The 10,733-nt window shown below is 39.4% G+C and overlaps 1 protein-coding gene across 2 annotated transcripts in view; it reads left to right on the top strand.

Annotated features, from left to right (window-relative positions):
- The window catches only part of LOC135110898 (mucin-2-like), a 17,209-nt gene extending 13,299 nt beyond the window's left edge, over positions 1-3,910 (top strand). For both annotated transcript variants that reach the window (XM_064023523.1, XM_064023525.1), the window contains exon 8: positions 1-3,910. This exon is cut by the window's left edge and continues 1,171 nt beyond it. The gene's annotated coding sequence lies outside the window, so the exon portion shown is untranslated.
- Positions 3,911-10,733: the final 6,823 nt, after the last annotated feature.

Raw genomic sequence — 10,733 nt, 5'->3', positions numbered from 1 at the left:
CCACTCGTGAGAGGGGAGCGGATAAGGTAATATCTAACACAGTTTGTGGTCTACATCACATGTTATCCTTTTACACATCATTGTTAGCTGTGATCATTAGTGTGATGATGCCAGGAGCTATAGGAAGGCGAGAGGTGAACGTTATCAAAGGATTCCAATATCACTTTCATTCCAACATAGGATTTTCAAAAGCTTTATATATATATATATATATATATATATATATATATATATATATATATATATATATATATATATATATATATATATATATATATATATATATATATATATATATATATAAATAAAGCTAAAGATTACTAAATAGATGTGTATGCATTGCTAACCAACAAATCGAAGCAGCACAGATGGTAAACTGAGAGACACAGTGGGAGACAACTGTAATGAAGTGTGAAGCGTAGTAAAAGGAGGCCTCTGTACGTTGAGAGGATAGGTAGTGGAGATTGACTGGGGGAAAAATTAAATCTGAACATCGTTGACAGAGGTTTTAGAGATAAAACTTCGATTGAAAGTGGGCCAGACTGATCTCAGAGAGCAAGGGCTGTGCAGGGATGTCGCTGGTGAACAAACGTTAGGCGAACAAGACAGACCTTTCAGAATCTTGTTGATGATGACGATAATTATTATTATTATTATTGTTATTTAATGTTTCTGCATTATGAATATATGGATTTCGGTTGTTTCCTACATGTCATGATTAGAAATAACTGATTTACTTTACTGATATAGATTTGGTAATATTGCAAACCAGTACATTTATATTTGAGATCTGCTCTGCATTACATATTTGTCTAGTTCATATACTTTTCAAGCATCTTGGTTCCATTTCTTTCTTATCTATTTGCATGTACCACTGCTTGGAAATTACTTATTCAATTTTTATTTATTTATTTATTTATTTATTTATTTATTGTTATTATTTTTTTTTTAAATAATGACCTATTCACATTTAAATGTTTGTTCCATTAAGCCATGCGAGGAGCATACACCTCCAATATATCCCACGTTACTTCATTGTCTTTTCTGAATCCATTAATCCAGCATCAGTATCTCAATCATATATCAGTTCTATCTGTCTCACATCTACGTACAACCTTCTGCCTCTGACGCCTCGTCTCCGCATGGAACGCCCCCCCATGGTGGTGGCCGACAGAGCCTCCACCTCGCCCCAGCTGTACACTCTTCATTAATTAAAGGGCACCCCCTTCCCACCATCCCCTCGAAAATTAGTGCTTATTTCACACATGTACTCATTCATCCTATCCTTCCAATTTTTCGCTTTTTTTCTTTTTTTTTTTCGATTTTACTCATACACATTTGCTCCAATCCCCCCATCTTATAACTTAACATGTCTCTTTTTTTCGGTATTCTTTTCCACAACACGCCATTTTGACGTTCCATTCTATGTCTGAGTCTTTGGGTTGATCCATACTTCACTATTAGCAGGATTTTTTCTTTATCCTATGGACACATTTCTTTGCTCGTGATCACCTACTTATCACAACCGTCTCCCTTCCTATCTCTCTATTTTTTCAGTAAGTCTTCAAATGTCTAAGTTCTTTTTTAATTCGCTCTTTGAATTACCCCACAATTTTCTACTGTCAGATGTATTAGAAGTCATACACTTCCTTGCTACTTTTCTTTCTCAAAAGAATAGATAAATAAATCAAATAAATAATAATAATGATAATAATAATAATAATAATAATAATAATAATAATAATAATAATAATAATAATAATAATAATAATAATGATAATAATAATAATAATAATAATAATAATAATAATAATAATAATAATAATAATAATAATAATAATGATAATAATAATAATAATAATAATAATAATAATAATAATAATAATAATAATAATAATAATAATAGCAATAAATAAATAAATTAAATTAAATTAAATAGATAAACAAGAATCACCGCAATATTCAGCTTCAGTTTCCTTCTAACACACTATGGAATTCATCCACCACTCTCTAATGTTTCCTCCCACTCTCTGCTACCAACACAGTGTCATCTGCAAACAAACATGCTACTGTACCACAGTCTTTCCGACTCCATTCAATCTCAGCTTTGCACAAATATTTACGATTTCGTTGTTCATCTTCTCACTCAAACATCCATGAAAATGTTAAATAACCTTAAAGACATCACACATCCCGGCTTCACTTCCACTCCTATAGGAGAACTCTTCCTGCGTTCTCCCCTCATCCTCACACATTTACGTCTCTCTACAAAATGTCCTAAATCCTTGCAGTAACTATCTTTGATCTATCTCTGACGCCCGTCTCTTAAAACTGCCCTCCTGCACCATAGATTTTAAGAACTTTACAGAGAGCTTCCCTATCAATTGTATCACATGAAGGCTACGTACAATTTTTTACCCTTTTTTGAGTACTTTCTTCTATTCCTTTATTTGCAAATATGCAAGACACAAGTTTCTCCTTTTCTAGATCCTCTCTGTTCCTCACTCACCACTCCTCAGTTACTTCTCCTACTCTTTCAGTCAAGATTCTCCCATAGACTTTTCCTGGCACACTTAACAAATGTATCCCTCCACAATTATTACTCTTTTCTTTTGTCTTCACCTTTATGTAGAGCTACAGTGATTGCCTACCTCGCTTATCTACTCCTCTCTGTCTCCGTCACATACCAAAGGTCTCCATCTAATATTATGTACGTTTTCTCCATATTCCCATTGCTATCTCTTCTTTACCTGTTCTTCTGCATTTTTTTAACCAAGCTATTTCTTCGCTATTTTTATCGTTTCTACTCATATCGTTAGTTCAGGGTACTCTTTTACCTTTCCCAGTTTTCCTATGACACTAGTTGATATTATTCCAAGACCTCTTCATTTCCTGTCTCTCGTTTCTCCTTAAGTATATCTTTGCACACCCTAGAAGGCACTGGACTACAGTCACTGGACTACTGTTCATGAACTATACCAAACCACACCAGTCCTTCCACTCCCTACCACACCCAACATTCATCCCTCTCACGTTGTTTATTGTTCCACAGCCTTTCATGTGCTTTTCCTGTATGTTTACAACATTCAACCTCTCCATTTTAAAATTTTCCACTCCCTTCCTCCTCTTATCTTAAACATTTACTTCATTTTCATTAGTAGAAGCTATATTCAGGCTATATTCCGTCCCCACCCACCAGGTCGAGGTGGGATCCTCTCTCCGTCCAAGAACATCTCTCACTTATCATCCTCACATTAAAAGTGAATCACACAGTCCTGTTCCTCACTTGTTTTAACTTTTAGTTATTATCTGCACTCGTAAAGAGATATATGAACAACAATTCAAATGTAGTAGTAGTAGTAGTAGTAGTAGTAGTAGTAGTAGTAGTAGTAGTAGTAGTAGTAGTAGTAGTAGTAGTAGTAGTAGTAATAGTAGTAGAGTGTGTGTGTGTGTGTGTGTGTTGTGTGTGTGTGTGTGTGTGTGTGTGTGTGTGTGTGTGTGTGTGTGTGTGTGCGTGCGTGTGTGAATTAGTTTTCATATCGAAGGTAAAAAGGTATAATAGAATGGAAGTACGGGATCGCGAAGAAATTTTAAAAGATTTAGCTGGATCATGATGAAAGAAGTCTGAAGAACACTGGTCTACGTAGAGTGCACTAAGGTTTGTCCACTCATGTCATTATGATTATGTTCTACTCCATACATTCCCGAACAATTTCCTTAGATGTACTTGATGATTATTAACAGTTAGCATGTCTGATGAAATAAGTTATAGTACTATTAATGTATTTTCATGTCTTTTATTAACAGAAACTCATCTAGTCACGAATTCTTTTTGCCAAAGAGTCTAGTGCAAAATTAAGACTAGGAACATTTGTAGAAATTCAATTATTAGAAATATAAGCAAGGAATATAATTTCGTTTTATTTCACCCGCTCTCCTTCAAGAGCAAACATACTTCTCAGAATAGAACATAAATTCAGTTTATCACTCTATTTTTTGTCCTTTCCATGTACACTATTTTTTTTTCTTTTTCTAGATGCAGTTCAAAATATGCATAATAGCATGTGGTGACTACCCTAAGAGCAAAGAGAAAAAAATCACCACATTGAAGAAAATTACATTTTGTGGGAGTTGTTTGATAAGCAAAGTGAGGAGCAGGACTGACCAGCGAGGGCACGACTACCACTTCGTAAAGTCATGCCTTGAATCCATGCTTATCTAAATTATTCATAGTGTTTATCGCAGTTACCGACTCCACTATTTTACCTACAATTGAAGTTAAGTTCGCTGGCCAGACATTAACGATTTATATCCTTACTTGAAAATGACCCTACGTTCGCTTGCCTCCACGTCACCGGCAGCTCTCCTGAATGTTAAGATTTCCTAAAGATATTTAGTAACCAACAGTTCACTAATGACATCTCTCCATTCTTTCAGACGCGTTCCTGCCATGCGCGCCTAGTTTTCCTCTTCTGAAGCAAGTAATTTTCACTGATCTCCCTTTGCAGCTAAACGTTAAGGTTGCTACAGAAGATAGATATATCAACCTAAGGTGCAAGACTATTTCTGCCCGGAACCATGCGAAGTCTGTTCTCCAACTAGCCAAAAACTCCTTCATTAACAGAAAGTGTCAAAACCTTTCAAGATCTAACTCCTCTCGTGACTTCTGGCATCTAGCCAAAAATATCTCCAATAACTTTGCTACTTCTTCCTTCCCTCCTTTATTTCAACCAGATGGCACCACTGCCATCTTCGCTCAAACCTCTGGACGATTCTGGGTTTGTTCCTCCCTCTCCTCCGCCCTCTGACTACTTCATGCTACCTATTAAAATCCTTCACAATGATGTTTTCCATGCCCTTACTGGCCTAAACCCTCGGAAGGCTTATGGACCTGATGGGGTCCCTCTGAAACTGTGCCTCTGTGCTTGCACCTTGCCTAGTCAAACTCTTTCAGCTCTGTCTGTCAACATCTACCTTTCCTTCTTTCTGGAAGTTTGCCTACATTCAGCCTGTTCCTAAAAAAAGTGACCGTTCTAATCCCTCAAACTACCGTCCTATTGCTTGAATTTCCTGCCTATCTAAAGTTTTTTTTAATCTATCCTCAACAGGAAGAATTTTAAACATCTATCACTTCACAACCTTCTATCTGATCGCTAGTATGTGTTTCGTCAAGGCCGCTCTACTGGTGATCTTCTGGCTTTTCTTACTGAGTCTTGGTCATCATCCTCTTTTAGAGATTTTGGTGAAACTTTTGCTGTTGCCTTGGACATATCAAAAGCTTTTGATAGTGTCTGGCATAAAGCTTTGATTTCCAAACTACCCTCCTACGGCTTCTATCCTTCTCTCTGTAACTTCATCTCAAGTTTCCTTTCTGACCGTTCTATTGCTGCTTTGGTAGACGGTCACTGTTCTTCTCCTGAATCTATTAGCAGTGGTGTTCCTCAGGGTTCTGTCCTGTCACCCACTCTCTTCTTATTATTCATTAATGATCTTCTAAACCAAACTTCTTGTCCTATCCACTCCTACGCTGATGATACCATCCTGCTTTTTTCCACGTCTTTTCATAGATGTCCAACCCTTCAGGAGGTAAACATTTCACGCAGGGAAGCCACAGAACGCTTGACTTCTGATCTTTCTAAAATTTCTGATTGGGGCAGAGCAAATTTGGTATTGTTCAATGCCTCAAAAACTCAATTCCTCCATCTATCAACTCGACACAACCTTCCAGACAACTATCCCCTCTTCTTCAATGACACTCAACTGTCCCCCTCTTCTACACTGAACATCCTCGGTCTGTCCTTTACTTATAATCTGAACTGGAAACTTCACATCTCATCTCTAGCTAAAACAGCTTCTATGAAGTTAGGTGTTCTGAGACTTCTCCGCCAGTTTTTCTCACCCCTCCCCCCAGCTGGTTACTCTGCAAAAGGGTCTTATCCGTTCATGTATGGAGTATGCTTCACATGTATGGAGTATGCTTCACATGTCTTCACTCATACTGCTCTTCTAGGCAGGGTGGAATCAAAAGCTTTTCGTCTCATCAACTCCTCTCCTCTAACTGACTGTCTTCAGCCTCTCTCTCACCGCCGCAATGTTGCATATCTAGCTGTCTTCTACCGCTATTTTCATGCTAACTGCTCTTTTGATCTTGCTAACTGCATGCCTCCCCTCCTCCCGCGGCCTCGCTGCACAAGACTTTCTTCTTTCTCTCACCCCTATTCTGTCCACCTCTCTAACGCAAGAGTTAACCAGTTTTCTCAATCATTCATCCCTTTCTCTGGTAAACTCTGGAACTCCCTGCCTGCTTCTGTATTTCCACCTTCCTATGACTTGAATTCCTTCAAGAGGGAGGTTTCAAGATGTAACGCTCCTTTTTATTATTTCTGTGTTTCTTTGAGTCTCCCCAATAATTGTTTTCTTTTGTAGCTTGCGGTGAAGAGGAGGATAATAGCGGTAATTAAAGGTTTAGTGATTATATGAAAAAGTATATTTATAAGGCGTGTATTCGTGGGAGTGATTTAAAAGTCTTGAAACATTTGTTATAAATAGTCTTTACTTATTTCAACTGTGGTTTTCTCTAATCAGTGGTAATACGAATAATAGGATTACATCATGTTGCGTCAGCCTACCAGTAACTCATAAGGTGTCATTCCCTAGCTTATAAAATATGTTAGTAATTTAAAATTCAATTATTAACTTCAACTAATGTCCAGCCTATATGCTCAGCTTGCTAGCCAATTATTCCTGCATTTTTATTTAAACTCACGGTTCAGTAAAATTAAATTTTGTGAAAGAAGAGAGAGAGAGAACTAGCTAAGGTTCCAATAACTTCAGAGGCCTGTGGGTGTTGAGGGAGAGAGCACAGAATGGCGTCTCCCTTCCCTCTGGCAACAGGTGGGTCTCGTAGCTCTGAAATATTTGATTTTTCTTTTATTTAGAAGTGAATATTACTGTGTTCATGTTTATTATTCATGTCTCTAGTGAAGATATAGTGACTGTATGTGTTGACAGAATGGCGTCTCCCTTCCCTCTGGCAACAGATAAAATAGCCGGTGTTGGTCCCACGTGGAGACAGGCACAGAGTCTTGGGAAAGTGTTAGCCATGTAATGTTTCTTTAGTCAAATGTAGTCTACTGTGAGTGTGTTGTGAGCAATATTATTGCCGTAGAGAAGTGATGGATGAAGGCTGTGACGCTATAAGTGTATATAAGTGTATATGCCATACCAGAATTTCAAGTGCCTTTTCTTTTTTTTTCTAGATTAACCACTCGATAAAATGTCATAGTGGGTCAGTCAACCCAAAGAATCCCATCAGTATTATTCATTTAATTATTTTTGCTATTTTTATATTTTTCGTTCCTCCTAATAAAGCCACACTGTAGGTACTGTGTGATAATTAACCTCTCCCTACCCTCTGGCCATGACGATGAAGGCGAGAACCATTACCAATCAAAAATGTTTTCTTTTTTTCTATTGTGTGTGCGTGCTTCACCTCTTCTCTCTTCCTCTTTTTTTTTTTCTTCTTCACCGTGAAGATCTTTGCCTCGTCTCATTAGAGCTCTGATCGGACCGGTGAGGAGGAGGGAGGAGGGGGGGGTGGCGTTACACTGGTGGCAGCGGTGGGATTCGCTGTAGTCTTGGCCAGTCGTATTGGGAGAGACAGAGTACTGGCAGTTGGGTAATATTGGGTCAAGTAATGTTCAAAGTGGCTGTTGTAGGTCATAGCCAGGTACCACGTAGGTTTGATGTGGAAGTGGAGAATTCAGAAGTAAGGATATATCGTGCAGGAGGAGCAAGAGCTAGGAATTTCTTTAATGAGAGATTGAATCACGTCTTGGCATGGAGACATGACCTCACTTTCCTCTGGTTAGGAAGCAACGACATCAATCCTAATACACAGCCTCGTGAATTAACAGATACAATTCTGAACATTGGCAAAGAAATTGAACGAAATTGCGGTTCGAAGGTTATTTTGGTAGAAATAGAAAATAGACAGTATCCATCTAGCAGACCAGTAATTCCGAATGAACGCTATAAAAAGATAAAACGTGCAGTGAATGCCGCTTTGCTTAAAAGTAAACAGTTCTTGTGTATCAATTTTAACAGTTTTGTGTTTACCCTTGGAAGAGATGGAGTACATTTCGAAACCAGTACCAAGGCTCAAATTCAACAAAAGTTGGCTATGAATATTAGCAAAGCCAAAGCTCGTCTATTTGGCCCTGTACACTAAAGTTCAACATGGATCGCATAGAGTCACTAATAGATATGGAGGAGAATGAAGAATACGGTGGAGTTAGATGGGAAAATCCAGAGCAGGGAGAATCAGAGGTCAATGCCAATCAGGTAATGATAGATACAATGAAGTTTATGGTGGCTAAACTTGAAAATATGTCAATGAGAATTGATGGATTGGAGGACTCGCTGAGTAGGGCAGTTCCCCCGGAGGGAGGAGGTACTCCAGCCGTTCTTTCAAACAGTCAGTTGCAAGTTCAAACCTCACTCCCTAGTCATTCCATGCCATTAGCCCCAGTCATGACAAGTACCCCTGCGAAGTCAACCTCAGAGGTTAGAGTCAAGCCGAGTGACATTAAGATCTTAGAGTTGGACGAATTGCAACGTTTAAACTCAGCAGCACGGTTACAGATGTTTTTCGAGTCGGTTGAGCGGTGCGCAAGTAATTCAGACGCTAGACTGGAAGTGGCTAAGTCGCGAGTTGATGGGGACTTGGCGGTTATGATTCACACAGCGCAAAGACAAGGAGAAGTAAAGGTATGGGAGGACTGTAAGACATACCTAACCAAAGAGTTTGGCGCGGACCTGAATTTTGATCAAGCTTGGAGACAGAGTGACTCTTTTCACTATGATTGGCTAGAAAACCCTCAATCCTTTGTTCACAAGTTCAAATGTCACTATGCAGCTATCCGAGGGACATTTCATGGTGAAATTCTACCTGATCGAGACAAGCTTCTCAAACGTAAGTTATTGCAGGGATTCCCCAAGAGCAGTAAAGATCTTCTTGAGACGTTCATGGATGACAATATTCCCTTGAACAAATTCCTTGGACATGTAGAAAATGAACGGATCTTGCTAATGCAAAAACATGCGTCAGTCAATTCAGTTCCTAATCATCCTGGGGAGGATACCTCTCGTTCTTGCTCTCGCAGTAACTCGCAGAGTTTAGCCAGCATCCAATCAGATATTTCCTCTCCCCAGTCTGAAAATAATTTGTCAAAAATTGCTGCTAAACTAGATCAGTTGCAACAACAAATAAGTAGGTCATGTGTCTCCAAAGCACCTTCGTCACCTCGCAAATTCTGTGCATTTTGCCAAACTGAAACTCATTCCCTGAGAGATTGTTGGAGGAAACCAGAAAGGGGACACTGTTTCGATTGTAGGAGGTACGGCTGCCGTCGGGGTAATCCCACATGCCCGGGAAAAACCCCATGGACATCTTCAGTTCCCCAGAAAAATGATGGGAGGACAAGTGCCCTTCCCAAGAAATCCCAGTCAGTCCGTAACACACAATTGACAGAAGGAACACCCAACGTATCAGTCGGTGATGCTACTCAATGACTAGGTCGAGAAGATCTATCACCTGTAGTCAACCTCATAGTTAGTGGTAAACTCTGTTCTGCGTTACTCGACACAGGTAGTTGTGTATCCCTAATCCGGCGAAGTACGGTACGTAGGCTGAGTCTTGAAGTAGATAAATCCAGGTGTTTGCCATCATTAACAGCGGTAAATGGAGATCCGTTAAAAGTTATTGGGATGGTAAAAGTTGAAATTCATGTGGGAGATCAAGAAGTGTGCAAACAGTGGATTTCAGTAGTGCCAGATTCATACCTCCAAAGAGATTTGTTGCTAGGTTGTGATGTTATTCAGCGGTCAAGCTTAACTTGGAATCCGCGGGAGAAGATGATGCTTTGGGGAGGAACCTCATATTCTGTTTCTCATGTCCGTAAGACTCGAGTTTGTGTAGGAAGGGTTTGCCAATCTCTTCCCATGAGCGTTCAATGTGAAGAGAAGAGCCGAGTTCAGCTCAAAGATATGGTTCATCTGAAGCCCCACCAGGGTAAAGTAATTCAAGTTGAGGCTGATGAACACTCGGGATCGAGTCTGTTGGTATATCCTCAATCTCGACATTCTTCTCAAACCTGCCCGTTGTTAGTAGAAGTCAGTGAAACCCAAACCATTCCCGTACTTGTAGACAATTTGTCCAAGGTACATAAGTTCCTAAAGACAGGTACAGTATTGGCCTATTATGAGAAATATTCTGGTCCAGTCGAGGATACATCCTCACAAGTGTGCCACACCCGTATTGAGAATGAGTTGGAACCTCAGAATGATGTGGTAGAAGGAAATGGTACCCGAGCAGAACGTTTGCAGAGACTCATTAATCAACAGAATTGGGCTCACCTCGCGAATGATCAACAAAAACAATTGTCCAATGTAGTGTTATCACATGAGAAGCTGTTCATGTTAGAAAAGAAGGACATAGGCACCATCTCAGGTGAACCTGCCCACATTGCCGTGTCCGACCCAAACCCTTGCCAATCTCCTATGTACCGTTATCCTGAACATGCTAAGATGTTAGTATCTCAAATGCTAGTGGAGATGGAGGAGAGAGGTGTGATTGAACCTTCGAGTGCAGCATGGCTGTCTCCAATTGTCCTCGTGAACAAACCTGATGGGAGTAAGAGAATGTGTTTGGATTTTAGACAGGTGAACGAACG

This window comes from Scylla paramamosain, chromosome 21 (genome assembly GCF_035594125.1).
Source record: "Scylla paramamosain isolate STU-SP2022 chromosome 21, ASM3559412v1, whole genome shotgun sequence".
NCBI lineage: Eukaryota > Metazoa > Arthropoda > Malacostraca > Decapoda > Portunidae > Scylla > Scylla paramamosain.
Note: the sequence above shows the minus strand (reverse complement) of the source record. Positions and strands in the feature narration are given on the sequence as shown.